We start from the raw sequence: 18,800 nt of genomic DNA, 5'->3' as shown, positions 1-18,800 counted from the left end.
ATTTTGTTCTCTGTCTGTAAAGATCACAACTTTTAGGGTCTAGTAGAACCTCTTGATTGTTCTACTAGCAAAATGACTCACAAAATGGCTGCCAAAGAAGATAAGACCAATAGCAAACTATCCATTCACCATCAGGCAAATGGCAAAATTGCTTATCTTTCTAGACTCCCAACATGCACTTTGCCACCTCAGCTCCCTTTGTCTTTTACAATGGGTAGGTGAACATATTCCACAGGAAAAAAATCCAACCCATTTTATAAGAAGGCTTATTGAGTATATGTCCAGATTATGCTTCAAGATGGTTGCTTGATGTGCAGCCTGCTGAGTTCCCATTTTCAAAAGAATGTTTTAAAAAATAGGTTGAGCAGGAATCAAGGGTGGCTGCCAAGCAGAATGTGTCTATTGGGTATCCTGTGGAAATCCCAACATTTGAGAATGCCAAAATATTCTGTTAACTATTGGTCTGAAGAATATATGTTCCTTAGTACACCATCCATTTGCTTGCTATATTGGTACTAAGGCATATTATGGAAAAAGTATTGTCTATCATTAAAGAGATGCTTGACCAGCCTGTGTACTGGATCTCTCCCATTTAATAGGAAGCAGATAGAGCTCCAGTGGAACATCCCCACCAGCAGCACCACGGTCACTTTCCAAATTTATGTATTCTTGGTAATCTTAGCTTTCAGGTCATGGTGTCAAACCAATCTTTCTCACTTTGTTTTCTTTCATTAGCTCACTTTCTACTTGTAATGCAACTTTTATTTCAGCAACCTGAATAGTGCTCTAGATCTGTGGCTTCCTTCCTTAGGTGTGGTGAATGAAATTTCTCAGTAGCATCAAGGGAACACAATTATTAGTTATTGCAATTTGGTCTTATGATGCAAACCCTGTATTAATTGATGGTGTCATTGCTGACTATCCAGTTGAGGGTGGAGTGCCTTCATGACTTCTCCAACATTAATGTTCCTGCTTGTGTAATGAAACTTTGTACTTAAATGAGACGACCAGTTATTTAGAGCTGTGGAAAGCAGGGTGTTGCCTGGTCTTTAGGGTGGAGGTATTAATTCCAAGTAATGTTTAACAAAGCTTTGCACATTAAACTAGGGTTCTCCATCTGCTCCGATAATAAATAAGACTTACTTGTTAGTTCTGGTTGGCTGTTTATCCCTTTACATGTTCTTTTCCCATGAACAGCAACAGAAGCCTAATATGTATAAGGAAAGTCTACTTTAGTCCTAAAAGAACAACTGGACAGTCAAATATTGAATCTGTTTTATTCTTTTCCCTGATTTTTGCAGGCATTTTCTCCTCATGTACCAATGAGAATCTTGTTATAAGAACAATATCCTAGTTTTTGACAGGGGCTGTGATGCCAGATTTTGGTTAACTGTAGCTCTTCTTACTTTAAAAACCTGAGGTATTCTGAATTGATTTTTTTCTTATCTAACATCCCAGCTGTGGTAGAAAACTTGATTGGGGAGAACTTGTAACAATTTCCTTATAAGTTTTATAAGACATGCAGATTTTAAAAGCTGAGATCTAGTTTTAGGATCAGCAGTTTTTGCCACATAATTGAAAAGTAGAGAAAGAGACAAAAAAAAAAACTATTTTGGGTTCCTATGCTGCATGTTAGTGTTCGCATTTGTCCTACATTACCAAACATCATGACTGTCAATATAAATTTATGGATAAATCAATGCTGGGGACATGCTGATCCATGTTTCATACTTCTACTACTTCTAGTCTTCTTCAGGCATTATTCCAAGAGTACATAATAATGTGAGCCAGGAAAGAATTAGTCCTTTTAGCTCACAACTTGTTGTACTTGTGATATTGCTTTTCAGTAGACATCTGTACGGCCAGGTAAGCAAGGAAACATTTGTGCAAATACCTGTGAACACATTGGCTTGTCTTTCAGCAGGAATCTAATGGCACAAAGTGTTTGCTCATCAGAAAACACTCAGATGTACATTAATGCCTTCTTGCTGAAGAACTTCAACCACAGTATAGACATGAATTAAGAAATAGTCCAATGGACTTCCGGTTCCAGATCGCGGCGCTTCTAACCTCACGAAGAGACTCGTCTCCTCATCGGCTAGCTTCCCTCTGCCGGTAGATCCTTATGTGGGTCGAATGTCACCCTGGAGGGTGCGACTACTGTTGAGGAGGCTATGCTTGGCAGCAGAGGAATAGCAGCTCCTCCAGATGTCCGAGCTAACTTTGAGGGCCGACGGAGAAGAAGATCAGCCAGTAAAATGGCCGATCACCCAGCCGCACCAACCGCAAGTCAAAAGAACAACTAAGCATGAAGAACCACCGTGGTGAATCTAGGTGAGACCTTTCCCTTCTCTCGCTATCCTGACTTTTCCTGTAAAGAATTCCTGACTATTTCCCTTTTCTAAGAAAGTGGCGCCTGCCTATATGGGAAAAAAAGCTAAAAAGAAAAAGATTAATATTTTTTTCCTATGGTTGTTTTTTCTATTATTGGACTTTTTTGGTGGGGATTTTAGGGGAAAAGAAGAAAAAAGGGACATTCTTACTTTGTTTCTTTTCAATTTGATAATGCTGGGATACCTCTCTTGTTAATTTTGTAAAAAAAAGAGTTTTTTTTTCTCTTTAACTTTATTAATTTTGAAAAAAGACTTTATAGTCCACTGACGACATCTGGTGGTGAAAAGTGAAATTGTAACTGTACTTCTCCCTGTTATTTGAAGAGGGATTGGATTTTTATATGATAATAAAAGAGAAAAGATAATTTGACAGCTGGGTGGTGAAGCTTGCTATTAGACCTTTGGAAGCGGATATTTGTGGATTTTTTTCAAATACAGTCTCTAATAAAGGAATAAGCTAGTCTACCACCAAAATGAATGAAAGTTATCCACATCTTGACTATGATTTAATACTGGAAAAAATATTAGAACTTATAGAAGACTTCAAAACTTATTGGAAACCTAAAGAGAAAAGGAGAAAACCTAAAGATGCTACTTTGGAACCTCACATTGACCCTCCAATAATGAATCAAGTTATGGAACAAGGAATAATAGAAGATGAACAGAGTAATCCTGACCAGGCCTCTACACATCAAGACATATAATTTAAAGAGACAGAGACACTATGCTTACAACCCAATTGTGAATCTACATTGGGAGAAAATGTGGAAACCACTGAGCCAACCAGTTCTACACAATGTTACCTACAACTGATGGATAACCTTGATGACCAAGAAGTAACTGTAATTGACCTAGTTCAATTACCAAAAATAACAAAGACTGATATTCAGACACAACCCTCTGGAAAATACAATAAAACGGACTATTTACCTATAACCATAACATCTAGTAAAAGTCAATATAATACTCAGATGATATTGGCAAAAAGGGAAGGAAATTTTGTTCAGTTTGAATTGTTTAAAAATTTTTGTAATCAAATCTTGAAGTTTGATAACCGAAAAGCTTTCATATGGGAACCAACTTGGCATAGAAAGAAAGCTAGAGTTAGGTATAAAAGTGACATAAAATGTTACTTGATGGGTTAAAAAGGCTTTAGAGATTTTGTCTGATTTAATAACGAATGAAGGATGTGAATTTACTGTTATTAAAGTTGATAATTATTTGAGGGAGTAAACCTTTTTAGGGGGTAAAAAGACTTTATAGATGTAGATTGAGGAAATGATAGAATATATTTTTAAAAATAGAAATGTATTTTTTGGATTTACATTAATATTTTAAATATGATAATTATGTTGTAATAGATAGAGTTTGTCTGATTTAATTATGAATGAAGGATGGGAATTTTCTAATATTATAGTTCATAAGTATTTGAAGGTGTAACTTTATCAAGGGCTTAAAAAGATTTTCTATAGATGTAGATTGATGAAATGATAGAATATATTTTTTTAAAAAATAGAATTGTATCTGTTGGACTTACATTATTATTTTAAATATGATAACTATGTTGTAATACGGAGAGAGGAAGAGCTATTTGTGATAGGGAAAAAAGTAGTCTCAATGAATGATCTATTATTAAGGATACCTGAAATCCCAACTATATTTTTACTAAAATGTAATTGGAGTATGATAACTGTAATTAGTAAAGCCTAAAACAAGATATAGATTATTATAATCACATGTGATTGATGATTTTGTTTGATTGAATTTTACTTAAAACTGTATTAATTTTAATAAGCAATATTATATTTAGGAAATAGAGAGGAAATTTTTGATAATTAATTTGAGTTATACTTATATGATTTTGTCTTTGAATGATTTGACACCCTAACCACCACGTTGTTTCCTAAGCTGGAAAAAAATGGAAAAAACCAATAAAACTTTTTATAAAAAAGAAATAGTCCAATGTTTCTTGCATAGTGCCAATTAACTTGACTCTGGATTGATTTTCTGTGACTCAGTGCATAATTACATTTTTTAAAAAAAGATAGCTGGTTCCAGTCCCTGGCTTACTGCATTTCATTTTTAGCAATTCTTTAGACTTTTTGATTGTGTCTGAAGCTACATCCCATTGAGTGGAATTTGCCTGCAGCGAAAAACTCATTTTGGATAGATTTCTGATTTCTTGCCCATATCCACATCTGTGCTGGTTGGAATGAAAACAGTATCTATTAGTAATACATCAGTACAGAGCTAACTATTTGAGCCCATTCTGTTCGTGGGCTGAAATACGGCTAATATAATGCTGGTTACTGGCTGCTATAAGCAATTGAAAATGATCCAAAATATGGGTTTATATCAACATCAGTGCTGACATTCTGTAATTCTTTTTGCCAGAGACATAATTAATAAGAGCCATGGATATACATTTGTATACAAAAGGTTGGAGAAGTTTAAGCCAGTTATTATAATTAGGGATTGTTGGGTAGCTGTTTCATCACCATATAAAAGCGGCATAAACTTCTCATAACAGGCTTGTTTAAGTTTTTGTCCTTTTCTTTGAAAATAACAAATGAACAAGAAAAAAAATCCCCCAGATAAATCTACAATGAATTTCCATGCAGAGAGCAGCTAAATGATCAGTTTCTAAAGTAGACTGAATGACATATTTAGCACTTCAGAGTACAGTTTCATTTCCTGAATATTTTTCTACAGAATGGCTCAGTAGCAATAGGAAACCTATTTGCCACACATACATATATGAAGGTTGTTATAAAACCAAAACAATTTATTATGGATTGCAGACTATTGAGCTGAATTTTTCCAATTTAACAGACTACGTGGAAATACTTAACTTGCACAATAGCTGCAACACAATTTTGGAGTTGCAGTTAGATGAAAAGCAACACTGGAATGGAACATTGCAACATATGTTTTATCTTAGAAGTTGCAATGACTGCCTAGGGCCACAACAAGCTAAGCATAATATGGAACAGCCTTCAAGCTTTCATCAATGAATAATCTCGTCCCTGTACTATAAAAATACACCTGCTCTTTTTCACTGATACGCCCAGTTCCATCCGTGAACCAATCACCGATTATTCCTTCCAGGAAATCTGGTTCATTTACACAGTACCTATCTGGGAACTGAGAATAAGTTTTTCTGAAACAAAGGTTCCATAATGTCAATGCGGTGTGAAACCAATGTGACTCAACAGCTCAAAGGAGCATTAGGTTGCTTCTGTACAATAAAAAGAACTAGTTTCTAGGGTCAAAAAAGAAAACCTGCCATTAAGAATTTCACAATGGATTGTTACTTCACCTGACAGCTGTCAAGTCTTCAGTTTCCCCAGAAAGCTTTCTACAGAGCTGATTTAGCATCCACCGAGCTTAATAGAATGATAACCATTGAACAAATCCTCGTGATTACTCTGAACCATACTAATCTCTCCCAAAGACACAGCCCCATCATAAAAGTACTTCTCAATCCTTGGCCTTTGAATAGGAGTTCAATTACATTCCTTTAACAGTGAATCCATCTCTGTTTGACATAGAATTAGCTTTCACTCTTACTTTTGTATATTCAAGAAAAGTGCTTAAATTACCATGTTCAAGGGAATGATAAAAATGGGGTCCCAAAGGATCCCTCCATCCAATTCTGATTCACAATTTCCACTGTCTTGACCCGTATATTAAAACAACCCCTTACCCAGGCAGATTTCTGGGTACTCAAGGAAACAATAAAACTTTGGCTTGGGAGTTGGGGAATGGACTTCTGGCAGTTACTAAATTACAACTTTTAGCCTGTTTAATGGTGAGAGATGGTAAAGATTTTTTGGAAAAAACAGAGACAGAGAAATGTCTCTGTCACTTGGTAGACCTTGCTTGTTGTTTTAATTGCTGATCTTGTTACTTGAATTTACTTGAATTTAGTGCAGCCTTCTCCAGTCCTGGTGCTTTCAAATAATTCAATGCATAGATTAGGAAGGCTGATTTAGCTGCAATATAGCATACCGAATATAAACCTGGCATCAGATTGTATTGGTATAAGAATAAGCAGGTAAGAAAACAACAGCTGGTAAAACTAGATCTGAATATGACTGGGGTGTATTCTGGTATTTGTGATAGTGTTGATTATGTGGGAAAAGAAATCCAAAACCCATGGGCACACTATTTATTAAACAAAAAAAAAAAACAAAGAAAGAAAGTTTTAGATTTAGATTTTGGATTGAGATACTGTAATTTCAGATATGAAAGTTTGAAAGTTTTCTGCATCAGGTAGGAGTCAGGAGACAATGAAACTCTTTGGATAAACTAGAAATACCATCCAGATGTTGGACTACAATTCCCATCATTTAGTGTCATTGCCTGAGTTGCTTAGAGATTCAGAATGTCAACTTTTTGAAAGCCGCATTTTTCACCAACCTGGACAAATCCTATGAATCTTGTGTCACTTCTGCAGCCTCTATATCATTTCTAAAAAAATGTGTTGCATTGCAGCAATTTTATAAATGAAACCATTTTGGTCAGTTTCCATAAATGTAGTCATTGATATGTACATGAGAGCAATATGAAGGGCAAGGTCAGACTTTGGAAGCAATAATAATGTGCCCAGTTATAAATTATGAAAAGCATCAAACAATTCTGGATAATTTATCTGCAACTATGCAGTTCAACATATAAGACTTTTAACAAAGGACTAGAGTGAGATGAGTATATCATAGGAAGGGGACATTTTTATTGTAAAACAGAAAAATGGTATTGCGCCCTTTTAAAGTAAATATAATCAGAGGCCTGATCAAACATTAAATAGATGGGTTTTTTTATTATTTTAGATGTGATTTAGAGACCATTCAGCTCCCTAAGAATCTGGGCACTTGTAATGTTACAAATAATAAATAATAATACAGTAAATACAAAAACTTAGAGAGCCAGTTTGATGGAGAGGTTAAAGCACCAGGCTAGAAAGCTGGGGTCTTAAGTTTTAGTTCTGCCTTGGGCACAAAGTCAGCTAGTTCGGTGACCTTGGGCCAATCATTCTTTCTCATTCCTAGAAAATAGCAATGGCAAACCACTTCTGCAAAACCTTGGCAAGAAAACCTCAGGGATTTGTCCAGACAGTCTCCAGGAACTCCCTCCCCCCCCCCAAAATACCCTGACTCCACACCAAACACAGTCACACAGAGATACATAGACACAGGTACAGACACACACGTGTGTCCAGAAAAATCAAATCCTCATCAGTATTTTCAAAGGTTTCCATCTCTCCCCATTGTTATTTTGTTTGTTTGTTTGTTTGACTGTGAATGGGTACTTAGAAGCAAATTAAGGTTGTTTTTTTAAAGAACATAACTGAAAACATGATTACAGACACAACTTTAGTAGGTGATTTTTTTTTTTTTTACTTAGCATTGGGATGATGCCATATGATGAATAGTTGGTCAACTTCTGAGTTCCTTTGCTCCAGATGTTTTTGAAATAGCGTAGGTCCGTATTGTAAGAAACAGGGAGCTTTAGTGCATCTCCTCTTGGAAGCATGCTGTGCTATCAAGAACCTGAAAGAGAACTTGTGTTTTCTGCATGGGAAGTTGTTTTTTTTTTTCTTTAATTCTATGGAAAGATCACTTCCTGATTCAGCACAATAAGATATTTTTAATGGCAAAAGTAACATGGTCAGCTGTAAAAAAGGAGTGTTTGGCACTGCTGAGGAAATAATTATTATATTGTTATACGGTTATAGGGACAACATAATATTGAGAAAGAAGCTTATCAATATGATTTATTTTAAAGTTTCCTGAAAAAGGTTACTTGTATGAAATACTTGGCCTTTAAAAGCAGATAAGATAAATTTATGGCCTTTCAAAGACTTGAGCTGTTGAAGACTCAATGTTACCTCTGGATCCTCCAAATCTAAGTTATGGGGGGGGAATAGGTAGGAGGAGTGGGATAGGTTTTCATTTCATGCTTGTGCGTATCCCCAAAATAACCAATTGATCACTGTGAAAAGCAAAATGTTAGACTGATGGGCCTTAGTGGAGCTATTCTTAACATTTTATACTGCATCACTGTTTCAAATTGTAGAAGCGATAAATCTTATTGTTACCTGCTGAAGAGTGAAAAGGAGGCACTTTGCACATGCTAAAGTCATTCTCTTCCCTCAAGGGCCAGGATGCTCTACAGATATAGAACTGGATATTTGTGAACGTTTGATCACAATTTATTCAAACTGTAAGTGCAATTGCAGCCTTAGAAAGTTTTATGCACTGTTTCACTTCACTGCTCTTTGGAACATTTATCCACTCCAGCCGATTGAACCCATGTATTTCCTCCAAAGCCCTTAAAATCCTTCCTTTGAAGTTCTTGGTTGGGTTTTCTCGTTTTTTTTTTTCCCTATTACTGAAGTTCCTGAGTGTCTAATTGCAATTATATCGGTATGTAGGATCAGTGAACTAAATACCCTATCAATTACTTCTCTCTATTTACAGTTTAAAAGAAATGGTTACTCTTGATTTAAGGGAAGGTCTTTGTTTGCAAACTCATCTGGAATTTTCTCTTTAGTTCTTGTGGGAAAATAAAAGCATGTTGCCTAAGCATGCAAATATAGAATATCCCTAGGGCACTCCCCATATCACTGCAGTCTTTTCTTTCTTTCTTTCTTTCTTTCTTTCTTTCTTTCTTTCTTTCTTTCTTTCTTTCTTTCTTTCTTTCTTTTTTGTTGTTATCTTCAAGCCAGTTTTGGACTCCTGGTGACTGTCTGAAGAAGTCCCTGTAGTTTTTGGCAAGATTTCAGAAGTCATTTGGCGTTGCCTTCTTCCTAGGGCTGAGGGAGAATGACTGGCTTAGATGCCTTTTGTGCCTAAGAAGGGTAGAGGACACAACCTCCGATTTTCTAGCCTGGTGCCTTAACCACTAGACCAAACTGGCTTTATTATTGCAGTATCAGCAGTCCCCAGGTTATGAACAGGATCCATTCCTAAATCTGTCTTTAACTTGATCTTATATGTAAATTAGAACTCATATTTACAACCAGGCTGCCTATTACTAAGCATTGTGGAAGGCGAGCCTTCCTCCAGCTGCCAAACCACTGAAGCCATGCAGCTTTTCATGAAACACTGCAAATCACTGAAAACAAGCTGTATATTAAAATCACGCAGCTTCATGAAAACATTGCGAAGCTTCAGCATTTTGTTGGATTTAGGAAAGAGCACGTTGTCCACCATTTTTAGTAACAGCCAGTCCATTAATATTAGTTCCCTGTGTCAGGCATTCTTAAACTGTGGACCACCTGTATATTCATGATTGCAGGATGAGAGATTCAATTTCTTGCTTTGGTGGGATGTATGTGGGTTTAAGGGTAATATCTCTATTCCAACAAATTACTCAGATTCATTAAAAGAAAGGCAGACTTTATATATGTAACATTGAACATTGGGATAGAATTAATCAAGAAGGCTTGTGAGTAAAGTAACACCACTTGGAGTGGTGCCTATTCTCTTGCTAATCTAATGGACCTGTAAAGTTATGTTCTGGATGATTTAAAACTTTGATTCTTCTCAAAAGAGATAAAAGAACAAAGGATGACACAAGCTGCCCATAAACGTAAAGAAAAAGAGCAGCAGCAGAAGAGTGGTGACAAAATAGAGGGAAATGTTACTACAGAGTCTGTGGGAGGGGCTAGACCTAAAAGATCTTCTACAATTGATCTTCAGGCCATGCTTCAGAGGCTTCAGGCCGGTGGAGATGGCAAAGTTCCTGACCTGGAATGTTAACGGCTTAAACTCACCACAGAAAAGGAGAAAACTTTTCCACTATTTGAAACAACATAATAATGACTTAATATGTTTGCAAGAGACTCATATAACTTCAAAGGATTCAAAATATTTGATAAATTTTCATTTGGGATCACATTTTATGGCTCCAGCTCCAGGGAAAAAAGGGGGTGTTGTAATTTATGTGAAGAAAAACCTATCGGCTAAATTAATAGAGGCTGATTCGGAAGGAAGATATGTTTTTGTGGAATTATTATTACAAGGCAAGAAAGTTTTTATTGTTGGACTATATGCCCCTAATCAACAACAGAAGCAATTTTACAAGCTTTTGCATGGGAAAATATCTCAGTTGGATTATAAATCTGTAATTTTGATGGGAGATTGGAATGGAGTTTTGGATTCAATGATAGATAAAAAAAGCTCTTCTAAAAATTTTACTCAAGCTAAATTACCCAAAACTTTTTTTGATTTGAAAGAAGAGTTGGAACTTATTGACATTTGGCGAGAAAGGAATATAAGTGATAGAGATTTTACTTTTTATTTGGACAGACACCAGTCATTTTCAAGGATTGATTTTTTCTTGATTACTAATGATTTTCTTTCTAGGGTTAAGAAGGTAAAAAATTTTCCCAGGACGTTGTCTGACCATAGTCCTGTGTGGATGGAGCTACATTTGGAAGATGGGAATAGAAGACCCTGGAGACTGAATGAGAATTTGTTTACTCGGGAAGAATTTGTACAAAAATGTAAAGAGTATTTGAAGGAGTTTTTTGCTTTAAACATGAATAAGAGTACTTCGATGCCCATGGTCTGGGACGCAAGTAAGGCGTACATGAGGGGAATTTTGATTCATTTAAATAAAGTTTCTAGGGGTAAAATGTTACAAAGACGTAGAGAAATAGAAGAAGATATTAAATTAAAAGAAGAAGCTCTTGTTCTTAATCCAACCAATAATAAGTTAAAGGTTTCTATAAAAATGCTTAGAACAATTTAATATGTTGATGGCAGATCAGGTGGCTACCAATCTGCGTTATATGAGACATAATACTTTTTGTAATGTGAATAAGCCTGGGAGGTGGTTGGCTTATCAATTACGAAAGAAACAGAAGTCTAGGATTATAGAGAAAGTAAAATATAAAGGTACTGAGGTTTTTCAGCATAATTTGATTAAAAAGAGTTTTTTAGACTTTTATACAAAATTATATTCAAGTGATAATATAAAGGGAAGGGATATAGATAAATATTTACAATCAGTACACTTTCCTAAACTTTCTGAGGAACAACAAAATGGGATGAATTGTTTAATTACTGTGGAGGAAATTGGTTTAGCCATTAAGCAGTTAAAGGTGGGAAAGTCTCCAGGAACAGATGGATTGATGTCAATGTACTATAAAATTTTATCTGAAGAAATGATGGAGCCATTAAAGGAGCTGTTTAATAGTATTTTGTTGGGAGCTCAAGTCCCCCCTTCTTGGAAAAGAGCGTTTATATCATTGATCCCGAAGGAGGATCAAGATCTTACAGAGCCTAAGAATTACAGGCCAATATCTTTGTTAAATGTAGATTATAAGATTTTCTCTAAAATTCTGGCAAATAGACTAATGCAGGTTATGAAGGATTTAATTCATAGTGATCAATCAGGATTTATAACAGGGCGATATATGAAATACAATGTAAGATGAATTATTAATTTAATTGAGTATTTGGATAAGAATAATCAGATTCCTGTGGCTTTTATATTTTTGGATGCTGAGAAAGCTTTTGATCAATTAGATTGGCAATTTTTATTCTCATTGGTAGAGAAAATGAATTTTGGGGATAAGTTTTTACATACGCTTAAAGCTATATATCAGCAACAATCTGCTCAAATTGTTGTCAATGGGGGACTGACTGAGACTTTTAATATTGAAAAGGGAACAAGACAAGGATGTCCATTATCTCCATTGTTATTTGTTTTAACAATGGAGATTTTGTTGATTCAGATTCGAGAATCAACAGTACTCAAGGGTATAAAGATAAAAAAGAATGAGTATAAATTGCGGGCTTTTGCGGATGATTTGGTTTTAATTTTGGAACTACCGACTCAAGCGGTTGATTGTATATTAGAACTTATAACACAGTATGGGAAAGTTTCTGGTTTTAAAGTTAATAATCGTAAGACTAAGATATTATCTAAGAATATGTCAGTTAACGATAAGGAAAGTTTAGTTAAATCTACAGGTTTTCAGATGATGAAAAAAGTTAAATATCTGGGAGTATATTTAACGGCTTCAAATGGAAAATTGTATAAAAATAATTATGAATTGTTATGGGCAAAAGTACAAAAGGATTTAAATGACTGGAAAAAATTGCAGTTGTCATTGTTGGGGAGAATTTCAGCTGTAAAAATGAATGTTCTACCAAAGTTTATTTTCTTATTTCAGATGATACCTATTTTAAAAAAAGATGTAAATTTGGAGGAATGGCAGAAGGGTATCAATAAATTCATTTGGGCTGGGAAGAAACCAAGGGTTAAGTTTAAGATTTTGCAAGATGCCCGAGAAAGAGGAGGACTTAAAGCACCTAATTTGAAATTATATTATGATGCAGCCACCTTAACTTGGATAAGCGATTGGCTTAACTTAACAAATAAGGATATTCTTTCTCTTGAAGGATGGGATTTAAGGTATGGTTGGCATGCATATTTAATTTTTAACAAGAAAGTTGACCGGGCTTTTAAATCACATATTTTGAGGAATGCTTTACTTCGAGTTTGGAAAAAGTATTATTATAGGTTAAATTATAAAATACTTATCTGGGGGATTCCTGGACATGCAATTGAGGGAATTTCTAAGGGGATGAATTTCGATAAAATTTCGTATAAAGAATTATTGGTTTGGTTAGGTTTGGACTGGCATTTAAAATCTTTAGATGTATTAAGGCAGGAAAATATTTTACAGTCATGGTTTCAATACTTACAAATAGTGGATAGGTGGACTGTAGATAAGAAAGAGGGAATGACATTAGAAGATAAAAATTTAGTAATTCAGATTAAAGATCAGAATCAGGCTCATATAAAAAGAATTTATAATGCTTTAATAGAATTAGATTCGGAAATAGAATCAGTTAAAGACTGTATGATTAAATGGGCTCAGAATATCTAGGAACCAATCCCATTGGATTTATGGGAGATAATTTGGATCAGAAATGTTAAATTTACACAAGCTCAAAATTTGAAGGAAAATTTTTATAACATGTTTTATAGGTGGCATTTAGATCCTAAAAAATTATCTTGTATGTACTCTAATTTACAACCCAAATGTTGGAGATGTGGCAATACGGATGCGACTTATTTTCACATTTGGTGGAATTGTAAAAAGGTAAAGACTTTTTGGATTATGATTTAGTGGAACATTCAAAAGATTTTTAAAAGGAAGATAAAGTTTACTCCTCAATTATTCTTATTGGGTATTTTTGTGGATTTAGATGATAAAGAAACTATTTTAATGTTGAATTTATTAACTGCAGCAAGGTTACTAGTAGGCTCATATTGGAAGAAAGATTCGTTGCCTACTTTAGAAGAATGGATATTTAAAGTTTCTAATTTTGCAGAAATGGCAAAAATTTCTACTTATTTAAAGGATCATACACAAGAAAGATATATTATTGTATGGAGAAGATGGATAGATTATATTCAGAAGAAGTATGGGACCATAAATTTTCATTTATTTTATGAGTAAATTTTATAGTAAATGTTGTATAAGAGATTTGTTTATGATGATGTAATTTAAGGGGAGTTAAGGGCCAAGTATGATTTCTTTTCTTTTCTTTCCTTTTCTTTTTTCTTTTTGTATTGTATAATTTTGTTATTAATAACCCTGTATGCTCTGGGAAGTGAGGGGGGGGTTGAGGGTGGGTGGGTGGATGAGTGGGTGGGTAAATAGGTAGAATAGGATAATATAGATATGGTAATTTATGGAGAGGTGCTGCTTGGGCATTTCCCCTACGCTGTATTCCTGTAGAGGGATGAGAGGGGAGGAAGGTGAAGGGAGGAAGTAGGATGGTAAGAGGAGAAGGGGAGGGAAAGAGAGTAGTGAGGGGAGGAGAGAAAGAGGAGGGAAGTAGGGAAGGTATTAGAGAGGGTGGATGCAGCTTGGGGGGAATGAGCAAGCAGCACCTATGATAATGGTTATGGTTATGATTATGAATCTATTTTATTTTGATAAGTGAATTTTGTTGTATAATTATGCTGGATAAATGGAAAATTAAAAAAAAATAAAAAAAACTTTGATTCTTCAGGATTTTACATTATATCAGTAATTTGCAGAAGCATACCTGGATTTTCTCTGTAAATGTTCGTCTCCAACTGGTAGTAAGGAGTGGGAATACAAGCACGGCTCAAATATCCCTCATGCATTTCTGATCATGAGGTTGGTTATAACATCAACCCTGAGAGTCTCAGAAGGATAATTAATAATAATTAAAATTAACATACTTGATCTGATAAGGTGTGCGTATAAATAAATAAATAATAGATTCCCACCCATGTATAATCTTTACTTATATAACTCAGTGCATAGTATTTGAAGAAAGTCCTTTATAGCTAAGAAGGTGTTGTTTTCTGCTGGATCCATTGGACTCACTCTGAATTATCATGGTTTATTCAGTAATATTGAGATGTAAGAACATTCAGTGAGGAAAATTATTGTAACTATGAAGGTTAATGTAGTTCAAGTCTAGAAGACTCATGTCTTTATAGGATTCAAATAACTGGCATGAGATTGAGATTTTTATCTGGAAACAAGGAGGCCTCAGTTAAAGGTAATTTCTTTTCTATTCATATGGAAACCGGATTGTTATCCGTGTCTGTTTATGGGAATCCAAAAATTGTCAAAATTCTATCAACAGGCTTTCCCTGACTCCAAATCTAGTCTGCTTCGAGAACTCAAAATATTTTGGTATGGCATGTCTGAGGCAGTTATTAGTTAATTCATCTATGGACCTTTTCTAATCCTCCTACCTAGAAAAGGCTCCCAAAGCTCAAAAGAAAAGATGGTGAATTGATATATGCCAGCTGATCTGATTTGGTTTCCATCTTCATTCTCTGCAATGACATAAAAAACACTGGGGTTACTGGGGTTCAGTTCCTATCTGACATTAAAAATCACCTCTTCTCTTGATTCAATTGATTTCTATACACTTTACATATTGAGTCTGTGTGACTCTGGATAATTAATTAGGCCCCTAAATAATTAATGCAGACATATACATATTTACAAATAACACCTCTTATATTATGTCACACATAGGAAATAAGTATGCTGAGAAAGTATGCTGGCCGCAAAATTACCCAGTGATTTCTTTGGCTGGGTAGACTTACATTCTGTGCAGGTCAGTTTTGTCCTACACTGACTGTATGAAAAACAGAGTGCATAAATCCTACTTAAAGCTGGGCATAGAAGCAGAAAGACTTTTTTTCTGAAACATTTTGGCCTACATAAGGGGAAAGGAGGAGGAGGAGGAGGAGGAGGAGAAGGAGGAGAACAATCCTCACACAAAGCAACAGATATTTCCCATCTGAGCCAATGGTACTCAGGTAGAAAAGAATCCAACAGGTGTGAGAAAAATGCCAGAGTAGAATTTGCTTGTTGGAAATTTATGGGAACTACAACAATTTGAAGCCACTGCATACAATGTAACTAGTTAGATTTTGGGTTAGGCAGCATATTTCAATATGTGAACAATAAAAGTGGTAAATCTGAATTTGTTTATCTAGATGTATCTCTGGATACAAAAGGACAAATAGATCTGGAGGTGTCATAAACATCCTCTTTAAGACTGTCAGTGTGAGATAGTGAATATGTCTATGCACGTATTTGTAGTGTGTGTGTGTGTGTATGTATGTATGGCGAGTGTGTGTGGATAATAAAGATGATAGATAGATAGATAGATAGATAGATAGATAGATAGATAGATAGATAGATAGATAGATAGACAGACAGACAGACAGACAGACAGACAGATAGATAGATAGATATTGATGATGGATGGACGAACAGAGACACACAGAGATAAAACATGCACACTTAAAAAGGAGGTACAATCAGTGACATATGCTCTGAACACGGACACAGATAGCGACATGCAGCACCATCTTCTGGGAGAAGTGGATGATCTGTTTTCTTTTCACTTTCTTGAGGAGAGATTGATGGATTCTCCTGTGCTTGACTGTGATAGCTAGTAATACTGGGTGACTGATTCAGGTTGAAAAAGCTTCCCAAACTTAGAACTATCTGAGCAGCAAGGCCTTTCTCAGATTCTAATCTGGCAAAATCAGACCTGCGCTCAGCTACTAAAAGCTTTTTACTGGAGAGGAAAATGAAAATAAATGTTAAAAGAAAAGGATACAGTGGGGGGAAAAATCCATTCCTTTGTATCCTTGACATCCCGCATATGTGAGATCAAACAGGAGCACTATTAAGGCATACAGAACAGACAATATTTGGCTGCTACTGTTAGTGACCCACCTTTAGATAATAAATTCCAGGATACAAATGGACTTCCTGGCCCGGAAACCTCCTATTATTCTCATGGAATGACTATGTCAGAGACTTCTTCCTAGAGTCTTTGCTCATTGCTTTTTACGGAGTGCATTTTTGTCAGTTTTATCCTTTCTCTCTCACCCTTACATAACTTCAGCATGAAAAACAAGGATTTACAGGAAGACTGCATGTTCCTTCTACCCTATTAGAGGTTAAATAATGTCTTCTGCTATCTTGCAAATTTAGCATTCACAATTCAGAACATTGCCTTAGTCACCAAAACAATAACTCCCCTTCTCTTCCCAGGTCTTTCCTCTTTCCCTTCCCTTCCTTCCTCAGAATAAATAATCATGCCTCAAGGCAACTTTTCCTTTGGATATCTCCCAAATAGTGAAATCAAACCATACTGTTTTTCATTTCTCACCAGAGGGAAGCAACAGCACTACAATCCCAAGCAGAGGGAAAAACTGCTTTTCCTGCAGGAATTAAGATCAATACTAACACTAACAATCATGTAGATAACTTGGACCAAGCCAACATCCACACACCCAGAAGCAGCATTGGATTCACTAGCATCGTGGTAAGATTTTTGCTTTCCTTTGGAATTCCTGATTAATCAAATAATTTCTTAGAAATTGTTTGTTTGTTTGTATCCTGCCTTTATTATTTTTAGAAATAACTCAAGGCAGCTAATATATCCAATGTGCATATCTAACATACCTTCCTCCTCTTATTTTCCTCACAACAACAATCCTGTGATTGTTGGGCTCTCTTTTAGGCTGAGAGAGAGTGACTGGGCCAAAGTCATCCAGGTGGGACTTTGTGGGACTAGAACTCACGGTCTCTTCTTTCTAGCCTGGTGCCTGCCCTTAACCACTAGACCAGACATGTCAAACACAAGTCCCGGGGGCCGGATGTGGCCTGCGAAGTGGTTTCATGTGGCCCACAAAGCCATCCTGGAAACAGTGAGTGAACAGCCCCCATTGCCTTGGTCCTGGCCCAGTCCGGCTGAGAGCCAATGTACAATTTTGTGGTGGCCATCTATGCTGAAACGCATTCAGTCTTAGCTCCACCAGGCCATCTAGAAACAGTGAGGAACCAGCCCCTGCTGTGTCAGCCCCATCCCCTGGATGCATGCTGGGGAGGTATCACCCTTTGTGAGAAATGAAGAAATGGACCAGGCCTTGGCGCTTGCCCCAATCCCACCCCCTTCTGCCAGAGACCCTCAGATCTGTTCCCACTTCTGCCCAGGCCCCCAGAGCCACCCTTGTTGTGAATGATGTAGAGCTGGCCATGCCCACCCAGTAGGCCACACTCACTCCATCCATGCCCACCCAGTAGGCCACCCCCCCACCCCCACCCCCCGAGGGCAACCACAATGCTGATGCGGCCCTCAATGAAATTGAGTTTGACACCCCTGCACTAGACCAAACTGGCTCAAAGGTAACTAACTGAAGTAAATACAATTCCACTGCTCAAGTTTGAAAGTCTTTCTTTTCTCAGAGATAAGATCTTCCTCTCATTTAAGATTTTTAAGAAAAGAAAAAGAGAAACAGACCAAAAGTCTAGCTTGAAATACAAAGCTAATGGGACCTGTCATCATAAAATATGAATAACATCTTCCCTCAGAGATGTTAAATGTTCATAGCTAAATCTGACTGGTACCTAGCCAATGGAACATACTCAGTTTTCATATTCATATTCTGGGCTGAGTGCAAGTTGCATAAAGTGCAACAAGTATGCAAAATCTAAGTTTGCATGTTTTACATATTCTTCCCCCCAGTGCTGGCTTTGAGTTTTCATTTTCAACAAAGCTGCCTTTTTTTTTTTAACATATTCACAAACTGCAGGCAATCCGTTTCTAGACAAACCAACTTCAAAGCATGCATTGGGAACCTGGCTTGTTGGTTAATAAAACATAATTTCTGATACTAAGCAGCCAGAAGCCAGCATTCATTGAAAATTAATCTGAACACCAATAATGTTCTTCTAGACATTTGTCAGAAAAAGAAAAGAAAGGATGGTTGGGGAAGCTAGAGAGTTGTTCGGGCTTGTTTCAGCCTTGGCATGGCACTAAAATGTATCAAGGTGTGTGAATCATCAATATTCCTAAAAAGAAG

General features: G+C 36.1%; 1 protein-coding gene across 1 annotated transcript in view; it reads left to right on the top strand.

Annotated features, from left to right (window-relative positions):
* Nucleotides 1-18,800, top strand: part of ADGRL2 (adhesion G protein-coupled receptor L2) — a 690,605-nt gene that overhangs the window by 132,465 nt on the left and 539,340 nt on the right. The window contains exon 2 of the mRNA XM_039321043.1: nucleotides 17,108-17,260. The gene's annotated coding sequence lies outside the window, so the exon portion shown is untranslated. The remainder of the gene's footprint in view (nucleotides 1-17,107; nucleotides 17,261-18,800) is intronic.

This window comes from Crotalus tigris, unplaced genomic scaffold (assembly GCF_016545835.1).
Source record: "Crotalus tigris isolate CLP2741 ecotype Arizona unplaced genomic scaffold, ASM1654583v1 scf7180000023719.973015, whole genome shotgun sequence".
In the NCBI taxonomy this organism is placed as follows: domain Eukaryota; kingdom Metazoa; phylum Chordata; class Lepidosauria; order Squamata; family Viperidae; genus Crotalus; species Crotalus tigris.
This window is presented reverse-complemented; position numbering and strand designations above follow the sequence as displayed.